The sequence below is a fragment of the Lonchura striata genome, chromosome 1 (assembly GCF_050655825.1).
Source record: "Lonchura striata isolate lonStrDom1 chromosome 1, ASM5065582v1, whole genome shotgun sequence".
NCBI lineage: Eukaryota > Metazoa > Chordata > Aves > Passeriformes > Estrildidae > Lonchura > Lonchura striata.
Window position 1 is genome coordinate 35544412 of NC_140703.1, and position 23011 is coordinate 35567422.

At 35.0% G+C, this 23011-nt stretch overlaps 1 protein-coding gene across 4 annotated transcripts in view; it reads right to left on the bottom strand.

The window, feature by feature from the left end:
- TENM4 (teneurin transmembrane protein 4) overlaps positions 1 to 23011 on the bottom strand; it is a 1547070-nt gene that overhangs the window by 1053345 nt on the left and 470714 nt on the right. For all 4 annotated transcript variants that reach the window (XM_085592903.1, XM_085592878.1, XM_085592882.1 and 1 more), the window contains one exon: positions 13520 to 13574. The gene's annotated coding sequence lies outside the window, so the exon portion shown is untranslated. The remainder of the gene's footprint in view (positions 1 to 13519; positions 13575 to 23011) is intronic.

Genomic DNA, 23011 nt, shown 5'->3' on the forward strand with positions numbered 1-23011 from the left:
GAAGCCTATTTTCACATATTGCTATTTGAGTTTATAGGAAACCTTTCTGAGAGTTAAGTGTGACTTTGACCCCTTATTATTGATTGGAAAAAGGATGTTGCACATTTGGAAAGACTCTTGAAGTGAAGAGTATTTGAAGGCATGCATTGAAGAAAGCAAATTTTCAGTGTTGGACTGGCAGAGGATTTTGACAGCCAGCTACAAGTATTATTTCTGATCCAAGAATCCTGCATCATTTCACATTTTGTAACATTGATCAGATGAACTTCTGTCTCCAAAGCTGTAATTCCTTTCTGGTGGTTAGGATTATTATGCAGTTGCCCTACCTTCCAATATTAGCTACCAAAGCTGAAAATAACTCCTGTGAGTGTTACAGCTGGCACTTTGATACCTGCATGCTCAGGTTCCACAAGAGTGCTGACTTGTCAGCCTTAGGAGAAGCTCTTGAAATGGCTTTTAAAAAAGGAAAAAAAAAAAAAAATGGTATTCCCAAATGTGTTCCCAAAGCAGTACACAGTTCCTTTTTCAGAAATCCTACCTCGGCTAAGGTGAGATAAATGTACTCATGCTATCTGTTCACTTTGAGTACAGAAATACAGGGCATCCTAAGTCCAAAGACAGGAGTACAATTTTACCAGAACACACTAACAAAGGATTAGTGATGAAGTTTGTGTTTGTGAAAGCATTTATGAAATGAAATCAAATTGTTACACTTGGCATTTGTAGAGTACAAAGGAAAATGCATTAGATTTTATAAAGATGGGGTCAGACTTTTGAATGCAGACATCTAAACTGCACATTACAGTCCAGAAAACCCATTAGTTTGGACAATCTGGATAAATGAATGCATGTGTATTGTTTTAAAATCTTATTTAGATATGTACAGGGATTTTTAGGATTGTACATGTTGCTGGCTTGGAAGCTATCTGAAGATATTCTGTGACTCAATGCTGTGCTGCCATTAACCTCTGCTACAGTTGAAGAATATCCATATGGCTACTCTTTCTGCTGCTGGACTCTCTCTGACAACAACATGTGAAGCCACTATTCCACTTAAATGGGTACCCTGAAACTAAGATGTACCTATGAAAGAAAGAATACCTCTCCTAGCTCATATGGTATATTTAGAACAAAATGTGTTTGTTCTCTTCCAGGTTTCTAAATTAATGTTCTGTCTTAAAGGGCTGGATGTTCCTGTTTATCTTACAGTCCTGGCACACCATGAGAAGGCTGGCACTGAGTACCAGAAGTTAACCCAGAATTCCAATATGCCCAGTCAGGTTGAAGAAGGTGTGAAAAGAAATAGGAACTCCAAATCTATTATCTATCCAAATTAAGATACTGATACAATAGCTAGACTCCCAGTACAACCTTGGCTTATACAACATAAAAATCATATCACCAAAATTGCAGAAAAGGACATCAAGAGTCTGATGCAATTTAAAATAGTAAGAGAGCCTCAATGCATAAGAATATATAAAATCCTGATGCTTTAACTCACAAATTATGCCTGCTTAGTAGGGGTGTAAAATAAAGAATTTACTTTGGGTAGAACAAAGCTAGAAGGACTCTCTAGTAAGAGTTAACAAGACATTCTAGAACATTCAGGTTGAAATACCCTGTAAGACAATTCATAACATTGGTCCTCAAAGCTTTCACTTAATTTTTTAGTAAAAAAACCAAAATTAATCCATAAATAGAGTCGTAGAAGTTGCTAATAAAGAACTGGCAAAATGTGCTGGACTTACTATATTCTCATTCTCATTCTGGCTGACTATCTCATAATCTTATCCTAATGTATTAACTATATTTTTTGAATGTTATTATTTGAATAGCTTGAATTCCATTTAAATTATCTGTGAAGCTATTTGTGTGTGTCAATGAGCGATGTCTTGAGGCTTTTTCTCAGACTCCCTAGACTTTGAATAAAGGGTGAATGCAGTATTCATTTAAATCAGTATATTGATTAAAAAAGGTTGTTTGGTTATTTTTAACTTCAGCTATTTGCCTGCCACCAAAGAGCTCCAGTGGCCATTTTGCAGCTAGAAGTCTCTTTGATTTTTGAGAAACAGTGGTTGTGTTGGTTTGCCAGGCCAGTACTTCTCATAATTGTGGAACAGTTGAAGCAGTGATGCATGATTCATAATTGGAATATTTAGCCATATCTTTATATAATTTCTTTTTGAACTAGGTGTTAAATAGATATATATATATATTTTCAATAAAATGTTGTGGCTATACAAATGCATACACATGCACAGATCAGGTTGTTTGCCAGAGAAAAGCACACAGGATCGCCATTAAAAAAAAAAAAAAAGAAAGAAAGAAAAATAATGTTAAATAAATAGCCTTTTCTTTCAAATATATTTCATGTAACCATAGAACTGCAGGTACACCTTCCACTAGACAAGAATGCTCAAAACCCCATCACATCTGACTGAACACTTCCAGGCATGGGGCATCCACAGATTCCCTGAGCAACCTGTGCCAGTGCCTCACCACCCTCACAGAATGTCATCTGAACAACCACAATGCTAGGAAATGTGCACAAGGCTTCTGACTCTTGAGGGAAAGACGAGATAATTTAGTAAATTTTACTTCATCCTTCCACCATACATTCAGAGGGATGAAGTAAAAGAAAATACTCAATTTTAAAGCTTACTTTTACTTTATAGCTGAAGAAGTTTCTGCACTTTTTTTGTGGTTTGTTTTTGGGTTTTTTCCTTTTTTTTTTTTTCCATACATATAATTAAAGAAATGAAAAAAGTTTTCTGTGTGTTTTTCTGTTTTTTCTTTTCACTTTGTTAATTCACCTTAACTCCAGGGGCCCTCCAAGAGTTGTTAGAACTTAGATGTTGTAAAGGACCTCTGGAAAGTTCTCATGTTTCCCAATAAAAAAGTACAAATATTTTCTTGTGTATCTGTTTCCTGCAATGACTCCATTTATTCTTTTTACCAGCAGTAAATCGGCATTTATGCAGTTTTGGTCAGTCAGAAAACAGGCTGGAATAAATTAATTTGTTAAAATGCATGTTAGGAACCATTCCACTATCATTTATGACACCCCAACCCATTCCATCCCCCTGCCCTTTTCTTTTCTTTTTCATCTTCACAGTACTTAAAGCAAACACGTTGGGAAAATCTTTTTCTCTGGCACTCATGACATCTCAAAGGTTCAGAAGGGCTGGAAACTACAACTGGCACTTGGCTTTCACAAACCCATAGAAAGCCTTTTCTCTCACATGTTAAGCACAGGACAAATAGGACAATCTCTGCTCTTATAGTAGTTTTGTGGAGGTGGCAAGTCTGCTACAACGTTGTCAGGAGCCCAGCATGTGTACTCTCCCTAGACGAGCAATTTGAACTCTCTGTTGGTAAAAATCAGCATCAGTTTTTTCTTACTTCAGTGAAGTTATTCCTGATGACAGCTGTTGAGCTGTTGGCCAGCAGTTTCCAAGTGCTTGATTTTACAGTAATTTCTGAATCAGAGAGGTATGTGGATTGTCCCAAACCACAGAGCTTTCCCTTTAATATCAGTAGATCTTTTAGTAAATTTAAATAGGGTTTGTGAAAAGACAAGTATTTAGTATTGGATGTTGCTATCCTGCAGATTTCCATAGGAACACAATGTAGTTATCTCCCTAGGCAGTCATTTGATAGAGTTATGAAGCAATATACCCTAGAAATATCTTTTTCTGTCATATTTATAGCAATTATGTCAAATAGTGAATTTAAATAATTTGAGCTGATTACTGCAGGTTTGTGAAAACACACAGTTTGACATATTCACAAGTTTCAATTACTGTATGTGGAATGTAATTATGTGGAGTACAAATCTCCAAGGGAAGCTGTGTTTTCTAAATACACCTCGTCTATAATGCAATGATCTTTACTCCTTTTTTCCCTCCAAATTTGAAAATATGAATTTTGTAAATGGCTGATCATTTGTTAGATTCCACTATTAAAATCTGCATAGACCTAAGTACTAAGAGAAAAAAATTAACATAATCTCAGCAACCCATGTTTTTTTTGATCATATAAATGGAATAACTCTTTAATTTTGTTTTATATTTTTCTGGTGATTGTTCAAGATGCCCTGAGTACCCCTGAGTTTTTAATGAGAAAAAGCTTAGAGTAAAATGCAATTTCTTTCAAAACAAGCCTTTGTAAGAAGAAACTGGATAATGATTAATCAGCTGATATGTTTTGGAAATTTTAGGAGCCGTTTGCTTAAAGTTATCTTACTACTTTTACTGGCCAACTGTTCTTTACAACAAAAAAGATGAATGACCATCTGATCATCAAGTCCTGTCACCTGTGATTGTAGCAAGCAGAGAGCAAATATACCGTCTTACCCATATATGCTCCCAAATTACACATAGCTCAGACCTTCTTAAAGGATCCTGCTTAAAATGTGCTCCAGGAAAGGAGCAGGAGGGCTGAGGAGCTGTGGAAGGTGACAGTGGCTGGAAGTCAGCACTTTGCCTTGCTGCTGATCCCAGTGTTTATAACAGCTTTCTCTTTTGTCCTTGCAAGACATTTTGTGTTAGCCCCAGTGCCACAAACACAAACTGGCATCAATGGTTGTATTTCTGTGAGATCTGCAGTTTCATCCACAGACCTTCCCATATGGAAATGCCGATTAAAATTTATATTATGCTTTTAAATACACAAAGTTTCAGAGCTGTTAAATTTGATCATCTCTGAAGCATCTGTGTATTTCATTTGCATCTCACAAAAACCAGATTGACATTAAAATCCATTTTATTTGGGTTGCTGTGATAACCCCAAATAACCCTAAATTCCTTCTGTTCATATTTACTCACATTCATGGCTTTGGAAACTCCTTATCCTTTTTGATGTCTTTATTTTCATTGCTAGTGAAGCTGTTTTCATATCTAGCATGAGATGCAGATCTGTTTATTTTATTTTTGACAAATTTTGAACCGTACATGAAGGAATACATTTGTGATTATTCTTTCTCCATAAAAAATTAGATGTCCTTTCTATTGTGTAATTTATCAAAGTAATTCTCATTATTATCATTCAAATTTCAAATTTCCTTCTTCCTAAAGAGCTGAAAAATATGCTCTTGACAAGTTTGACAGAGGTTAGATGTGAACTTCTGCTTTAAAAGACCAGTAAAAGCCTATTTTACTATCTGGGTAAATATGACTTTCATTCCCAAAATAACACAATTTATTTCTGATCAAATGGAAATGTACAGGATAAGAAGTGAGAAGAAGCTTTCTTTTAAAAATAAATTATATAACCCCTAGGTGTACTCAGTTCCAATGTTGCTTTGACACAAGACAGAACCTCCCTGTTGACCTTGATGACTAAATATCTTATTGCTGTACCCTTAGCTGACAAACATTCCTAAAAGGCAACCAGGGTGAAGTGTCATTCCCTAATATGACCACAGTGTCCCAGTATAATTCTGGAAGAATGCTGATCTCATGTTCTGGTCACATTGGTGTAATGTTTTGAGAAAGATCATCAGAATAGAAAATCAAAAATGAAAAAGTGAAACCTCTTGTAATATCATTTAGTTTCCAGAGCCTTTGAATGTAATGGAAAATATGGCTGGAAATAATGCATTCCATATTGACCATTTTCTACATAATGGCTTACACTATTGCCATTTCCTTTAATCTATTTGTATGGATTTCTAGAAAGGAGTAGTCTACATAAATGAGAACATATTTGTTTTCCTGAAGACATGAGCAAGTTTTACATAAAAATATAAGTACATTTACTTGTTCAGAAATCTAGAATTATCTCTATGAATAGATGAGAAACCAGTGCCACTTTCATTTACACAGTTTATTAGTTCAAATAATGCAATTAGCACAAGTAATGACCTGTCTATGTGATCTTCACATTAATCTTCTCCCATGGTAGTATTTTTCCACTGATTTAAATTTCTGACCCATTAGTTAAAAGTTCAGCAATTAATATAAAATCTGTGTATTTCTGGGTTTCTAAAAGTAAATAAACCCAAACTAATTTATGAGAATTAACAATAGAGAAATTAATTGTGATTGATATACTGGCCGTGAATGCATGTATGGACCAAACACAGTGTGTGTTGTTGATACTGTTATTAGCCAAAGAATAATTATCAAAAATAAACATGGATATATACAAAGAAATGAGTGGCACAGGAAAAACAAAGCAGGTTCTCTGCCATGGGGGTTTTGATGAGACAGGAATAGTTCTGGACAAGAGGAAACCAGAGTATCTGCATATCAGGGAATGCTAGGGAATTGTTGCCTGGGAAGAAATGAGAGATGTCAGTAATTTCCTGCATATATTGGATCCTTCTTGAAGACTACTGGATTAAAAACTACGTCCTAACTTATTTTTCCTCCAAATGTTGTTGGATATGTATTGCAGAAGTGTTTTTTATCGTATGCTCCAAACCAGCACAAACACCAACTGTGTCCAAAAACCCCCAAACTTTTTTGCCTTAGCAGAATCTCAGATTTCTGACAAAGTGGAGAGTGACTGCAGAACACTACTACACTGTCAGTCACTGCCAATAATCCCTGCAGAAAAGCTCTTGTGACAGTGAGGTGAAGAAGAAGAATAATTTTTATCATAGGACCTCCAGTATGGTTCTAATTACAAATTACCTTATCAAAACACAACAGTTATAGATTTATACACGGTACATTTCTAAAAGAAAATCAACCCAGATGCAGTTAATTCAGGCTACCTGTTATATTTCACTCTAGTGTTATAAAAGAAGCAAGGTTTTTTTTTCAATAGCATGTTTCTAACTGCCCTGAAACACTGATTCATCTGCCTGTGTGGTTAAATAAACATTTCTTATGTATTCTGTCTGTGCTGTCAGGACCCTCCTTTTCCTTTTAGACAAGCTCTTTCTCTCTATGAGTGTGAACACAGATCTCAGTTCTAATAATTTTCCCTCCTCTACTGTCTTGAGATCCTTACTAGCAGCCAGATAGCCTGAATACTCTATAATTATTATTAGATCTTGTGGTAGCTGGTGTGGAACAACAGCATCAGGTGTAACACTATAGGAAGGTCGTTTCTTGGCTTTTAGTAAAAGATCTAGTGAATTAATTTAGCTACAATATCAAGTACTAAGCTAACTGCATCTTTTAATTAACACCAAATGTGTTTCATAATTAATAAATTACCTTAGAGGCAAAAATAATTTGATGACTTGTAGGTTAGAGATCAGTATACACAAAAAGAGATTTAGGCATGGGAAACATATGAAAGGTTTAATAGGAAGTAAAATTTTTCACATATATGTAATAAATTAATATTTAATCTCCCAAGATAAAAGCAATTCTACCACAGGATAACTGACTTTTTTATGTATAGTGAATTGATAAACCCTGTCTGCCTTATTGAATCCTTGAGTTAGAAAATGGCTTTCAGGAGACTTCTGTTCACCAAACTTGGATATCTTTAATGAGCACAACTGCTACAAAAAATTCTATTAAAAATTTAAAATTAAACTTAGGTATTGCACTAATGAATAGATGCGCACTACATTTCAAGAATATGTTTGTTTCATTTTAGTGTCCTACTCTATTTGAATTCCAGCCAAAATCTACTGAAGCCTCTAGTTTTGAATTTGTACCATGAATTTTATAGAATACCCATGAATCATTCTTTTAGGCCTAAAATAATTTAATCTAATTTAGGGCAGCTGAGATTCCCCATGCCAATGGAGCCAAGTTACAAACTACTACAGAGAATTATTTCTTTAAATTATTTTTTACAATAGAGACATGACATTTTAAAATAATCCTAATAACATATGTGAATCCTCCACGTATATATTGTGATATCTGTGATATTCTAAACTACATAGATGTTTTCACTGCTTCCACAAAGCAGCTCAATGGGAAACATTATTCAATTAATAGAGAATAATACAGTGTAATCACAGACTATCGAAGAATGAAGGAAGTTAAATACTTGGAACAAAAAGGGAAAATTTTTATTAATTTACTCAAAGTAGTGGTATTTAACATGATACAATGCCAACTATCAACAAAACATGAGAGCATTTCAAATAAAGAGTTGATAGGGGGGCTACTTTTCCAATTCTTCAGTTCAGAGGCCAAATTTCTCTACTAAATCTAGAGTAGAAAAGCTTTTCTACTCTAGACTTAGACTTTTCTACCGTGATCCTTCACATCAGGGCAATTTAATATGTGTACAGCAAAACCCTAGGTCTCTGTCTTGATCAAAAAGAGTCTTGCTTTTTCTGTAGGCTTTTTGGTCTCTGCAGGAAGTAAGGATCTCACATGAAACTTAGTAAAATCACCCCATTTTTTAGCTGTTGGAACTCTAAAAGTAGAAATAAAACCAGAAGCTCCAGATTAAATCTAAACAAGCTCTCATAGTTAGAGACTTGAGGGTGTTGCCCACATTGAGGGTTGCAGCAGAAGAGGAGTAGATGTTTCAACAATGCAGGAGTTGGAGATGACTGGGAGATTCCCTTTAAGTGTTCATCCTGATACAAAATAAAATGGGGGTTTTAAGTACTGTGGGTGAATTACAAACTCTATAATCATCCTGCACAAACTTTAAAACATCTAACAGAAATCTCTCCAAGTAAAGCCAAAAAGTTTTCAAAGTCAGGGAAGGAAACTATATTTTTATAAAGTAGCGCCTCTGAGTTTGAAAGTTTTGGGGTTGTCATCAAAATGTGACTATATTTGGTAACCAAAGTTAAAATCCAGTTTTGAAATTAATGAACAGGGACTAAAACAGGTTTGAAGCCTTTCCATTACACTTCTGATAATTCAGAATTGTGCTCAATATATTATTCCTAGGGCTAGTGTTTAAAGACCTGCTCCTGTTCTCATTTTGGATACTTGCTGGTATACTCCATTGCAAATGACCTCTTCCTCTGTCTTTTGATCTGAACTTGAACATGGGCAGCATCACAAGTCAGCACCAGACCAAAGGACTTTCTCCTCACCCTGTATCTCCCACTTAGTCCCAGATCCCAGAAAGGCATCTGATTTTATCTGAGTGAAAGCACTAGCCACTAAAAGGCAGTTATCAATTCCTGTTATGGTACCTCAAAGCTGCAAGACATCCTCTTCTAGAACAAGAGGAAATGGTATTACATTTCACTGGGGGAAGTTTAGATTGGGTATTAGGAAACATTTCTTTACAGAAAGAGTAAAGCCCGTTAAGAGCCCAATATGAAGCTTGCCCAGGGCAGTGGTAGAATCACTGTCCCTGGAAATCTTAAAAAAATATGTAGATATGGCACCTGGGGACATGGTTTAGTGGTGGACATGGCAGTGATGTATTAACAGTTAGACTTGATGATCTTAAAGGTTTTTTTGCAACCTTAATGACTTCAGGATTCTATCATCTCTTGTTCAAAGGTTGCGCTAGTAGAGGATCATCATGTCTCAGCAGCCTCAGAGTAGAGAAAGCTGTCCTGATTTGGACTGTTCTATGAGTAATGTTTCTTCAACAAAGGATGAGTTGGAACCTAAACCTTGAGTATAGGCAAGTCTGGCCCAACCATCCTTCTTGCTTGAATTAGAACATCTTCCTAACTCTGGTAATTTATACTAGCCATCATATAAATTATCCATCTAGGATAAATTCACTCTTTTGCTGGGGAACAGTTTTTTATTTGAAATCTTTTATTAAAAATCAGATCTCATCCTGTGTTTTAAAAGAAATTATTTCTACATTTTTTCAGCATAGAAATGAGCATTCACACTTAGGCACTGGGATAGTAATCAAATATGTTTTTGTTTAGAATGATCTCTGGCCTGGGATTTTTCACAAATTTTACATCTGGTTCCAAAATGAGCTCAGCTGATAATCAGTGACTTATGAGAAAGCATCAAGAAAGATGTCTTTTCAATCTGCTTACAAGGTCAAAAAAATTCAACAGGATTTAATATACGTACACAAGCCTGATGTATCAGAGTGCTGTGATTTTTTACAATGCCAACAGTTTGATGAGAATATCAATTAAACATGACTGTATAGTTAAAATTTCCATCTCTAAATGCAGCTGCAGCAAGTAACAGGACTGCTAATCAAAGAAGTGTTATAATTTAGCAGTGATGAGGAAAGCAGTAGCCATCAGAAGGGAATAGCAGAAAGGAGGCAGCTGCTTTCATATCATTTTAGTGTCCATTTCTTTAATGAGCCTGAGGAGACAATTCCCTGCTGACTATTCATTAATTAATGGAATTTATGAGAGAAGAAGAGCTGTCAGCATGCAAACAAGTGGAGAACAGGTGATAACGGTCTGTTTGCAGGGAATGAGCATATTGAGGGAAGGAAGCTTTTGAATAAAGCAAATTATCTGGAAGAGATGTGTAACAAAAAGCTAAATTACAAATCCCTCATCTGGGCAACAATGATGTGTGGCTTACAAGTTAACAGAGATGCACTATTAAACTCAGGTTATGAAAAATCCATGGTCAGATCTGGGAGAAAGAGGGAATCAGCCCAGAGGAGTAGCACCTGTCTCTTTCCTGTTCTGAGTGACTTCCACCATTTTGCCATGATTTGATTGCATTAATAAACGGTTGGATAGATCCCAGTAGGAAACTCTGTCTCCTTCCCTCCTGGTCTTTCAATCTTCTACTAGTGTCTTGACCTTTGGCTGGGAGCTCTGTGATACCTCTCAGGGCATATCAGACTTTTTCCCAGCCATGAAGATCTCAGGGCACAGAGCAGAATTTGCCAAAATCAACCTGCAATGATTAATAAAGAGAAGACAATATCGCAGTACTGGGCATAACTGCCCTTCTTCTGGGCTGGAGACCCTTTGCACGTGGATGGCATCAAAGGGTAGCTGAGCTTGCAGATTTTATTGTAGCCTCATGGTATCCATTCACAAAGGAATTATTTGAGCCTCTTTGCACAACTGGAATTCTAGTAATATTAAATACCCTCAAGCCTGGTTCCAATTAATTCTCTTTGATCAGAAAGTGTAAAATTCTTTCATTTATAAATATCTAAACAAAAGTCCTGGTAATGCTGTTTCTGTCCATTTTCTACCATGGAGATTTTGTGTAGGATGTGTGAGGAACATAGTGGAGCTTAGCTCTGCAAGTGCAAACTCCTTAAAGATTTGGTGTTGGCAACATAGGTAAGAGCAGCCACAAGCCTGTTGTATACAGGACAGGCTGAGGCAGCAGATACTGGACATGTGAGATAGACTGTGACTGCAAAAGTTCCAAACAAGGTCTCACCATGTTTTGGGGATTTACATTATAAAGACCGTAGTGAAAATCACACTCATAAAGTACAACATTCTTAGAAGTCTGTTCCACACAATCTTGACTCTTCTGCATATGCAGTAGCCAAAAACAAGGATTTCATTTTTGACACTATATTCTGCACGCAAACTGTTCACATATGTTCACTGAGTGGGTAGCTATAGCACATGCTTTTTCTTCTAAGTTTTTTAAATGTCAGGGATGTTACACATTTTTCTCAATGGCTTTTCTGTTGGGTGGATGGCAGAGAAGTAAACAAATAACAAAAAGAGTTGAGCAATTTTGTCCAAGGTTATTAGTTATGACTTAATGCAAAACAATCTGGAATGCAACATTAAAAAGAAACAAAGCAAACCATTGCAGTTTATTTGAGAAAATATGGAGTACAGGAAGACTCCCTCTTTTTTTACAATATTATTTTATCAAATTTGCCCCATCCTAGGGCTGAGGTGAGGAAAAGGGGTTCCATTAGAATTTTGGAAACTTGGGTAAATAAGGGTAAGACCTACATAACAAATAAAGTCCTTGATTCCCTAAGTATGTTTATAGTTTTAAAAATTATCCATTATATATCTTCAGTTTTACTTCATTGCTCACATCTCTCTGAATTTTTTCTAAAATCTGCAGCTCCAGGAGTCCTATGAAAAACTAATTTTTTATTATAACATAGGTTAAAATAAACAAACTCAAAACAAACAAAAACCCTACAAAAAAAACCCCACAGAAAACCCAATTCCCAAACCAAATCAACCTAACCAAACCAAACTAAACTTTATCAGAAAAATGGAAGTTAAAATATATATTTTAAAGAATTGCCTTAATTTTAATACCAGAATAGAGTTTCTTTTTTGATTTCATTTGTATTTCATGGGGATGCTCAATCCATCTTCCTGACTTCTTGGGGTGACTCCTTCCTGCAGGAAAGGTGACTCTTTTCTACAGATCATCTTTCTATCTGCATGAAATTCTTTCATTTGCTCCAATCCAGTTCAAGAGTTATAAACAATTTCAGTAAAACATGAAATAAAAAAAAATTAATACAAGTAATTGGCAAGTAAGGAAATTACAATTTTCACTTTTTCAGTATATTCATGCAAGACTGCATGATAGAGAATAGAAGCCTGTCTTGTTTCACTGTAAAATATTTAATTCACTTCTAATAAATAACATGCATCTTTCTTGGCCCAGCTATTTTATTCACAGGAATGGCTTGTAAAACCCCTTGAAGATAAACCATATACTGCTAATTACAAACAGATTGTTCTGATTTTAACTTGGACTTTTTGCACTTTGATGAGAAATGTTGAAAATGTTGGCCATTTATCTCCTTTCATGGCTGGAAATCTGTGTCTAATGCCATCTTTGATCAAGTCAAAATCTAGCTAGTGAAAATATCATGCATGAGAACACTCATATCTTTTAAGTTTGCTGATGTATTGTAGAAATTTTGTCTATCAGAAAAGACAGAAGGATTGTTCAAAGCATTATGTGCCAGGCTGCCCAAACTTTACAAAGATTTCTATATACCTCAGGTGCAAAAATTAGCTGAATATTAAAGTGATGATTTACAAAAGAACCTGTGACAAATCTATATACAAGCCAAACAGATTGTGACACTGAAATTATAACCTGAGTCATATCATGTTTAATATGCAAGAAGGAAGAGGTGTTGTTTTCAAGGAGATAAAGAAAAAGAAATTAAATTCTTGCTTTCCACTTCTTCATCTTTTTTTTTTTTTTTTTTTTTTTTAATTGAGGCAGCTTTTCCACACATACATGGCCTGAATGTGATGAGCACCAACACATTAACCCTGAGATTAGCTCTGTTGGTTAGAGCATAATACTAAAACCACTAAGTTTGCATGTTTGGGTCCCAGAAGGGCTGTTCACATAAGTGCTGGATTTGGTAATGCTTCCAGCTTCTGAGCTGTGATAAGAATCTGGTCATGGCAATAGGAACAGAACAGCTACAGAAATACAAGTGAGTGGTGGATACAGGAACTTCCTTCTCTCATATTCAGTGGATGCACAAACACCCCAAATCTTGTGCAAGAAATGGTGACATAAACCTCCAAAACCAGCTCACATGGTCGTACCATATTTAGGCATAAAAATAATGACTTTATCCACCCTTTTCATTTGACAACATTTTCTTCCTCTGACTCCCTTTCATGAATGTTTAATTTACTTTATACTTAGCTGTGCCTCAAGGATGATGACAGAGAGCTTTAAAATATATAGTCCATATCTTTTACTCCTACCTTAATAAAGCCAGAAGGATGTCTGAAAAAATCCTCATAAAATGCAGCCAACTTCCTAAGGGGGGAAAAAAAAAAAATTAAAAAAATAAATATATATATATAAATACTGTGATCAAAACTATGATTGAATATATAAAGATAACCAATCTGACGAGAAATTCATATACCAAAATATGATAAAATTCATATACCAAAAATGGCATTTGGTTAACCCCACCTGTAGGTGAACATTTAAATTTTTATTAAATTAATAAATATTTATTATATTAGTTTCTGCTATTATTATTATTTTTTCCCAAGTCTGATCAGCATAAGGAACTTGCCTATATATTATATCAGAAATGATAGAGGAAATTAATAAAGATTGAAATGATTTCTCTTATTATCTTTAATGAGTAATAAAACAACTCATTTCTAAACAATAGCTGAAATTTCCCTCCAGATTGCTAGAAGATATTTTTTCAGTTCCACATATTTTTTCATCATTCCTGAAGGTTATCATTATTTGCCTTTCATCTTTAACAAATACATGAGATTAACAAAAACAAAATTTACAGATTTTAATATAAGTTTAAAGTATTAAAAAAATATCATCTTACTGTTCTTCATGCAATTTTAGGACAATCAGTAAAAACAAAGGCATATAATTCCAAAAGAGATGAAAAGATTAAATTGTTGGCATTATTTCTCAGTTTTAGCTATAATGTAAGAGTAAGAGGAAATTGAATAGATTTGAATGAAATAAAATGTAAAGCTTGTTAAGAAAAACTTATTTCTTCATAAGTTCCTTATTGAGCTTCTAAAACTCATTGCCTCAAGAAACCTGTGAAGTGGCCCATGAAAGCACTTAGGAAAGAGGCTCGATTTCCGAACTTACGGAAAAGTAAAAATCACTGGGCTTTAGGCTTTACAGCCTGAAAATTTTCTAGAACTTCTCACTGAAATACCTTGGCCTTTGTGTTTCTGTGATGAAATGACCAAATGAAGTAGTATAAGGATAGCCTTGGATCACTAGTTCTGGGAGGGATGAAAGAACCTCAAAGGAAGAAGCTGAATTATCACTGATTTACTTTCAGTTTCTTTATGTAGGTATGTCCTTAAAGGCTGAGGCGATGTGTATATAAGCAATCTGTATTTCAATGCAACTGTTCTTACAACCCCAGCTATTACAGAATAAACACCTAAGTTACAGCACCCATTTTTAGACCCTTTAAAAATACATATTTTCCTAGAAACTAACAGGAAATACAGAGGTCTGTTTTGACCTTCTCATCAAATTTGTGGCTCACAGAGACAGACCTCCTTGTTTCAGATCCAAGTACCAATTTCACGTTTGTGCCTGATTTTGCTTAAATTTTATGGCATAATTCAGAAATACTTTGCTAGCACCTTCCTGTTGAGTGGAAGATCTCAGTGAAAAGGTTTCATAGTCATAGAATCATAGAATATGCTGATTTGGAGGGGATCCATCAGTGTGGGAATCCAGAGCTTCCCTCTGGCTGCCCTGGAAGGCCTGGGACCCTGGCAGGGGGGCAGGAGCCCCCTTGTACATAGCTCCCAGAGACACTGTCTCTGATCTCTGTCCATGGAAAAGAGTTTTCTTACAGGATGAATCTTACAGGATGAATTACAAGCTCTGACTGTTTGATATAAGTAATAATTAAGTGTGGCACGGGCCCAAAAGTAATATTTTAGGATTCTAGATTAGGGGTTCAAAGGGGACAAGATGGAGGAAATTGGGTGTGTTTTGTTCTTTTTTTTTGTTCTTTTTCTCCTTCTTCATGCCATACTCTAGGGAGTAAAGACAGGATTGACTATGTTTTCTCTATTTTATCTAAACTGGTGGCAATTTTGTTTTCAGTCTCTGTATTTTTTTTCCCATTTGCATGTTGTAAGAAAAGATAGGCTGTCAAACAAGCAAGGAAAAAATTTTTTTTTTGCTATAATTCATTTTTCAAATTCCTGTTATTTGAATTGTAAATCCTGGAGGTCCTTTCGCTCAGAAGAAGAGACCAGCAGGTGGTTTATGAATCAAAACTGCAAAGCTTTTGTTTGATTTTCAACAGAAAAAAAAAGTAATTTTGTGTGGATCACAAAGTTAACCAGAAAGAGATGAAAAATAGTCCAATCAACCCTCCAACACTGCAATTCTCTATTCCTGAATAATCAGATCCTTCAAACTCTACACTAGAATTTGCTCTGCAATTTACACTAGATTGTAAGCTCTGGGTGACTGTTTTCCCCCATTTCCTTAAGTTTATGTTAACATGGCTGCAACATAATGACTATTTCAAAATAAAATCTTAAGTCACATGGATCACATGAATACAACTTAGGAACCACATTTTAGCCCAGTCTTCTTGTTCCTTGCATGCAACTGGCCAGTCCTATCCAGAAAACTTGATATCCATTATTTCTAATTCCTCACACATGTTATGCACGTCTCCATGTGTTTTAGTCAATTTATATTCATATTCAGTGTTCTCAATGTTCCCATTTACTGTAGCTTTAAATTCCTGTGCATATATTGATTTCAGTTCCATTTACTCCCAGTTCACCTTGACATTACTGGGAAGAGAGCCATACACACAAATCTTATGATGAATTGGTATCTTTTCAAATAGATGTGAAAGTAAACACTGCCGTGATCAATTTGAGATACATTTTGTCAGATATTATATATTTTTTAAATTTTCCATCTATTACAATAATGTATGAGTTATTGGAAATGTTGGTTCTCATGAAGAAAAGAAAACCCTCGTAAATTCCACTGAGTAACAAACTACTTTGAATGACTCTATATTTGAGTAGCTCATAAATATGCCTGGTTTCAGCCCTAGATTTACTATATTTTTAATTTTCCAACAGATTGGCTATAGTTTTAAGGCTTTCATCTGAAGTCTGGTCTATTTAAAGGGCACAATGTATTTAACTATTCAAAAAGACTCTTGATCCTATGAATGCACTTTGCTAGTAACGGGATAGTCATTTTCCAGGCCAGTAAAAAGCTATTACTCACTGGAACACAAACAGATTGTGAGAGGGAAAGCTCATACTGATGGCTGGCAGCCTGACAAAGGGAAGTGGGAAATATGGCCCTTTCCTGAATTAAGTTGCATTGACTCTATCTGTTCCAAACATTTGACTCCTTTCTTCTTGTGATACTTATGACAATAATAGGATAACAGATTTATGTCATGAAGGCACTGACCTTTGTCAGAAAGAACATTCTGACAGGAAAAGATGTGATATGCTGCTCCACTCTATAGTTTTGACAATGACTGACAGTATGGCTGTATATCGACAAGGCAAAGCTTATGCTTATGTTTTTATATTGTCATCCTTGGATTAACTCCTGGGGTTTTGTCATCTTTGATCACATATCTTTTCTAATGAAATGCCTAGATAGAAACAATTTACGCTGCCTAGAAGCCTTGATTCACCTTACACCCATAGAAGTGACTTGTGTTCTAAGTAAAGATGAATTTTGGGCGAAGGACAGCTAAACCTAATGAACACTAATGCTTCTGTTCCTTTACTCCTTGGTAAAAATGCTCTTCTTACCTTAAGGAAGTCTAGTTTATACTGCCTGTTTTTTGAAAGTTTTATGTTGATAATGCAATTTGATTCTTCTAATTTTTCTATAAAATGGTTAGATTTGATGGAATGTGACTAAACTTTAACTTTTAGAAGAGAGGTGTTACTGGAGGGAATTTAAATATTTAGGATATGATCAATACATGGGTGAAATTATTCTTTTTGTCTTGAGGATTGATGGGCACAGGCACTTCATCATCAAAGCAGCAAAGAAAAAAACCATCTATCCAGGTAGTTAGGCAAGGCAAAATGGAAAGAGGCACAGAAAAAACATTTGTCCAAAGAGAGGCTGCAAATGTTCAGAGGATTTTTAAAATTAGAAATTATGACTTCCCATGTACACTTCAGTTGCCAAACTGAACTGTTAATCTTGCCTGTTTTTCTTGTGTGTGCACTGGCCTCTTATTTGATGGGGATTGCAGCACAGTATTCTGCATTTTGTATTTTGTTGGTGTAGCATGAAGAATATCTTTCATACTGTGCAAAGCAAACAAAATTGACTTCTATGCCCTTGATGATCTTATCTCGTAAACTCTTACCCATGCGCAACTTTTATTCACTTGTAGTTTATTTCTGTTCACAGTGAAATCACTGGTGAAATTCCCAACACTTCCAGCAGAGCAGGATCAAAATCAGGAATATTAACATTGACTTTTGTGGGAACTCTCAGAGAACAAATCAAACTGGAAGACAGTCTTTCACCTTCCAAGATTTGGATATAAAATTGCATCACTTTTCATTCAGCTCTTTGAGTGACATATAATGAGGTTTCATTGTTCACTATGACACTTTGACAAATGTTGTGTTACTATTGCTCCTAAGAGGGACTATACAAAACATCCCCACTCCAGAAGCATAGCACAAGTATAGTGAGAATCCAAATGAATTATGCATGAAACATGAGAAAGGAAGCAAATGTTAACTAATCTCAAAATGGGTCAAAATCATGACAATTTAGTTAGTGACAAATTAAGTCATTTTTCTACAATATTAACCGACTGTGCCCCTTTTGATTTGTGTCCCTACTGATTTGCAGAGCACAAAAGGTCATTTTCTAGGCAGATGGGCAATTTCCCTTGCAGAGGGGAAATTTAGCTTCTACATGCCAGACATAATGAGAACCAATAAATTAGGCAAAACTGCTGTTTACCTAAGATGAAATATTGATGGCCAGGCCCATGAGAATGCTAATGTCTACATTCATCATTTTTTTTAAGTCTTGAAATTTAGAGCACAGTAACAGAAGTTGTGATAGATCTATATATCACAGATACAATAACATTAGAAAAGGTACCAGCCTTACAGAATGCAAATATAATGCAACTGAAAAATTTCAATTGCTTCTACATTAATTTTAGTTTTATCAGGTAAAATGAAATGGGATGTAAAGCAGCACCAAGTACAAACAGTATGTATGGCTTGAAGTACTGAGAGCAGATTAGAAGATCTTTTCACTTTTATACCAGTGACTAGAAGCTGGTATGCAAGATATGGGACATGATCTGGTGGTCTTTATCCCATTCCCAGATTTGTGATGCCATATGTCTCCTTCATATGGCAGTGTAATCTGAGCACAAGGATTAGAAGAAACCTTTCAAGACAGGAAGGTACCATATGACTGAATAAAGTAAGATTAATATCTTAAGTTAGGAGAATGAAAGTGATCCATTGTTACTAAATGCCTTAAACTCCAAATTTTGAAGACTGTATTCTGAAAGAGAGTATATTTAAAGGCATGAAAGCAAGTGGAAAATAAGTTAAAATACAATACTAATTTAGCATGACAATATTAAATGCCATTAATTTGGTAATTCAGACAACAGAATGCCCTGTAGGAAACTGTAAACACAAACATCCTGTCAACATATGCATGGAAATCACAGAAAGGTTTCTCTGCAGATTTGTGCACAACTGCACAACTTTTTGCAAAACTGCACAATGTTTACTGGCAGGACAGTTTTCAATAACAGAGTGCAGTGATGGATAAATGCAAGCATGGATACCTATGGATGGACAGTATTTGCATGGATAATACATATGGAGCTCTGCAAAAGAACAGGCCATAGTGTTTGTTGAGACCTTATGTGTGATGAACAGAGGTAAGATCATGACGGGAGAAAGTAAAGTTGTGTCAAGCCTCTGCTGGTCAGTCTGATCAAAAAGAGACAGTGACTGAAGCTTCCTTGAAAACATCTGTTCATTAGTCTTGGTTTCCATGGAAGACATTAGTCATATTTGCTACAAGGGTAACACAATAATCACAGAAACTTCCAGTTTGTTTTAATACATCTTCTTGAATGAATTGAGAAGATCCCTGACAAGAAGGACTTGAGGATACTGGACAATAAAAAATTTCTTCAGATGAGGAAAGTGGTGATTCCCCCTAGCTCAGCTACCATAAGAATTTATCCAGGGTACAATGCCTAGTTTAGTGCCCTCTTGTATGAGAGTGACATACTGAGGAAAGTCCAGCAGCAGCCACTAAGAAGATCAGTGACTGGAGCACATGACCTACAAGGAGGCATTGCACGAGCTGAGAGTGTTGAGCTAGATTAAAAAAATGCTGTCTTCAATGGCAAAGGAAACAATGATAGACTGGATATATACGATTACCACCTGTGAGGTCCACTGTAAAAATAGAAGTGGCAAAAAGGAAAATTCAGCTTGAATATTAGTATAATAGCTTTTGTGATGACAGTAATTTAACACTGGAGCAGATTTCTGTGAGGCTGTGGAGTTTCCAACATTGTTGATGGTCTCCATGAATTCCTGAAAAACCTGGTCTGAATTTGAAGCCGGTCCTACAGAAAGTTGGACTAAGTAATCTCAGAGAGTCTTTCCAATCTTAATAACTCCATAATTCTTTGACTTTAGTTATATAGCAAATAATAGAATAGAGGAGAGCAAGGCATAGCATCATGGTAGTAGGAGGCAGCAGCGAGCACAGTTTTCTTAATAGTTTTCTAAGGAAATGTTAGTAGAACAGTGCTTGGAAGCTGAATACAGCTGAATACAGTGATTTAATTTTCCAACATGCGAAAAAGAATGTTTTAAGTAGAACTTTATTCTGAAACAACATCCTGAAACCTTCAGCCACTGTTAAAATACAAAAAAAAAAAAAAAAAAAAAAGCTTATGCAATTAAAAAGTATAAAGAAGAAAAAAAGTAGAGAAGACAATTTGCAAGTAAGATTGCAAGTAGTGTGATAGGATACAAATGATATTGATCTAAACCTTTGGCTCCTGGTATAGCTCCTTTGCACTGATCTGCTGAGCTAGTAAAACTCCTGGGAATTCTCCTTGTGTAAGGAAAATCCTAGCTGGCAAAGAAAGCAAGCATGGTCTGCTTTGCTCCAGGGTACTGAAGAGAAGATCATTTCCAGGGCAGGAGTGGGAAACTAAAATAGCTCCTTATAATGGATACTTGTTTTGACAGTAATGAAGACTATCACCTCTCCATATAAGTACCTAAATATATAGAAGTATATATACATATAACTATATGTTGAGCAATGAGACTATTGAGAACAGATGTGCATTTCATAGGATTTTTATAAAAAAGTTTCACTTTTTAAACAAACCCTGCAACAGCACAAAAGCTCATGATAAACACTAAATTTTGGACACATTTAAATTTTATAAAAATAATTTAATACTATAAAATAATGCTAGAGAAAATAAATCTTTATTTCTTATTGGAATTATTTCTTCTGTCAGATTTACACTGCTTTCCACTGCAGTAATTGAAATATGATGCTGAATTCTGATTTTTATTATATAACAATATAAATCCAAAGAGGTATAATTATTTGAGTGGGTTTTTTGAGCATTTACATGGTTTACCAAGAGCAAAATTCATTTCATACATTTCCAGCATTCAAGCATTTTTTGTAGGTCAAGGGATAACTGATTATAGCGCAGAAAATAATAATATAATCAACATTTTAAAGCACATTCCTTTTGAAATGAACTCTTATTTACAAAGACTAATGAGAAAAACATTAAAAATATATTATTTTAAATCTATATTAGTTATATATTTGTATTTTCTTAGGGTAAACTGCTGAATTCTAGACAAACCTACCCTGCACATAAATTTTATTTATGAATAATGTCAAGGTATAATTTCCAGTACAGCCCAGAGACTGAAAAGTCTTCCTCTGTCATTCAAATTTGGTCTAGTTCTGGATTCCATATGAAATTTCAGACAGGAAGATTTATGTAATATGCACAGAGTGCATTAATCCACTGCACTACAAAGTCCATTAATTTTGAATACTGCTATCAATTTGGCTACATGGCATGGTGAAAGTGCATTATTACCTTTATAAAAAGTTCTGTACTGATACAAGGCCTCATTTTTACTTTCTGGATGCTTTATGCAGTTTTGCACACACACATGAATAGGCAAAAGAAATCTCAAAAATTATACATGTATGTTATATATTCACATTTATATTTATTTTGTTTTAGTATCAGTATATCAGGATGCTTGCTTAATTAAATTAGAGATCTTTAACTTGTTTGTTTTCAGTTAATCTTTGCAAATTTACATTCGTCATAAATGGAAGTTAATGAAATTATATACTAACAATAGAAGGTAAACCCAACTATTCCTTTTTTTTTTTTTTCTTTTTTTAAGATTTAAAAGAATCAGACTAAGAATCTAAGAGGAAATTTTTGAATTGGGTAAAATATTCATTTTTATAGAAGTAAGATCCACTTTTCTGCTTTAGAAGAAAGACTCACATTGTCTAGATTCAGATACCTGTAACATTTACCTTCAATGAGGAGGGAAGAACCAGATACTTCTTGATAAAGTTGGAGCATGTTAGCATGTAAATCCATTAACCAAACACTCTCAGGCTGAACTCAACAGGTTGATGAGGTGGACTGGCAGAAACCCCATAATATAATTATTGAAATATAGTTTCAATAAATATAAGGATTTTTTTTTTTCTAATTTGACCTGCTTTGAGCAGGTGGTTAGACTAGAGGGCTTCTGAAAGTCCTTCTAAAGTTATTCTCTGAATTTAAAGAGAGAGTTTATTGCCATCTTCAGCTAGCCAATGGATATGTATAGGATAAGACACAAGCTGGAATTCAAGAAATTCCAGATAAATGTACAAAAAAACCTCTTCATCATGACAGGAGTCAAGAACTTGGAAAGAGGACAAGAGAAATTATGACATTTCCAGACTTTGAGATATTAAGAACTTGTCTGAAAAAGATCTGAGCATTCTCATATAATTTTGAGGTTAGATAGCCTTGCTGTTGGTGGACTTCACCAGCTATAAGTTCATTTTCCACTGAAATAATTAACTGATTTGGAACATATAAAATTACCATAAATTTTTGTTCCATTTTAAAGTCTTGCATGAAAAGCCCCTTCCAGGAATTATGCATTATTTTTTTTTTTAATAGAAATATCAACATCTGGTTGCAAATACACTCCAGAGCAGCATTTCTCTTCTCCACACATATTCCCACACACATTCAGTGCATTATTTTTCAGCAATTTCTGGATCAAATTTGCATTTGCAAAGCTAGAAGCCCTTCTAAAAATATGGCTATTTATGTATATGATCAATCCCACAAAATGCATAGGCAGTAATTTACCACAGATTTCTGCTGCACTTGTAAATGAGACAGAATTGGATAGAGCTGGAAATAATCAATTATTCTATGACCTAATCTGATTTTTGTTTAGTTTTGAATTGTCTCCAAGACATGCTTATAACACGTTAACTGAAAAAAAATCCCTCACATATTTTTTTTCCAGACTCAACTTTATTCTCCATTTTCTCTGCCTTCTCCCAACACCAGCTACACGGTGGGAGGGAGAATGGGGGCTGTGGTCAGTTCATCGTATGTTGCCTCTGCCACATTTTCCTCC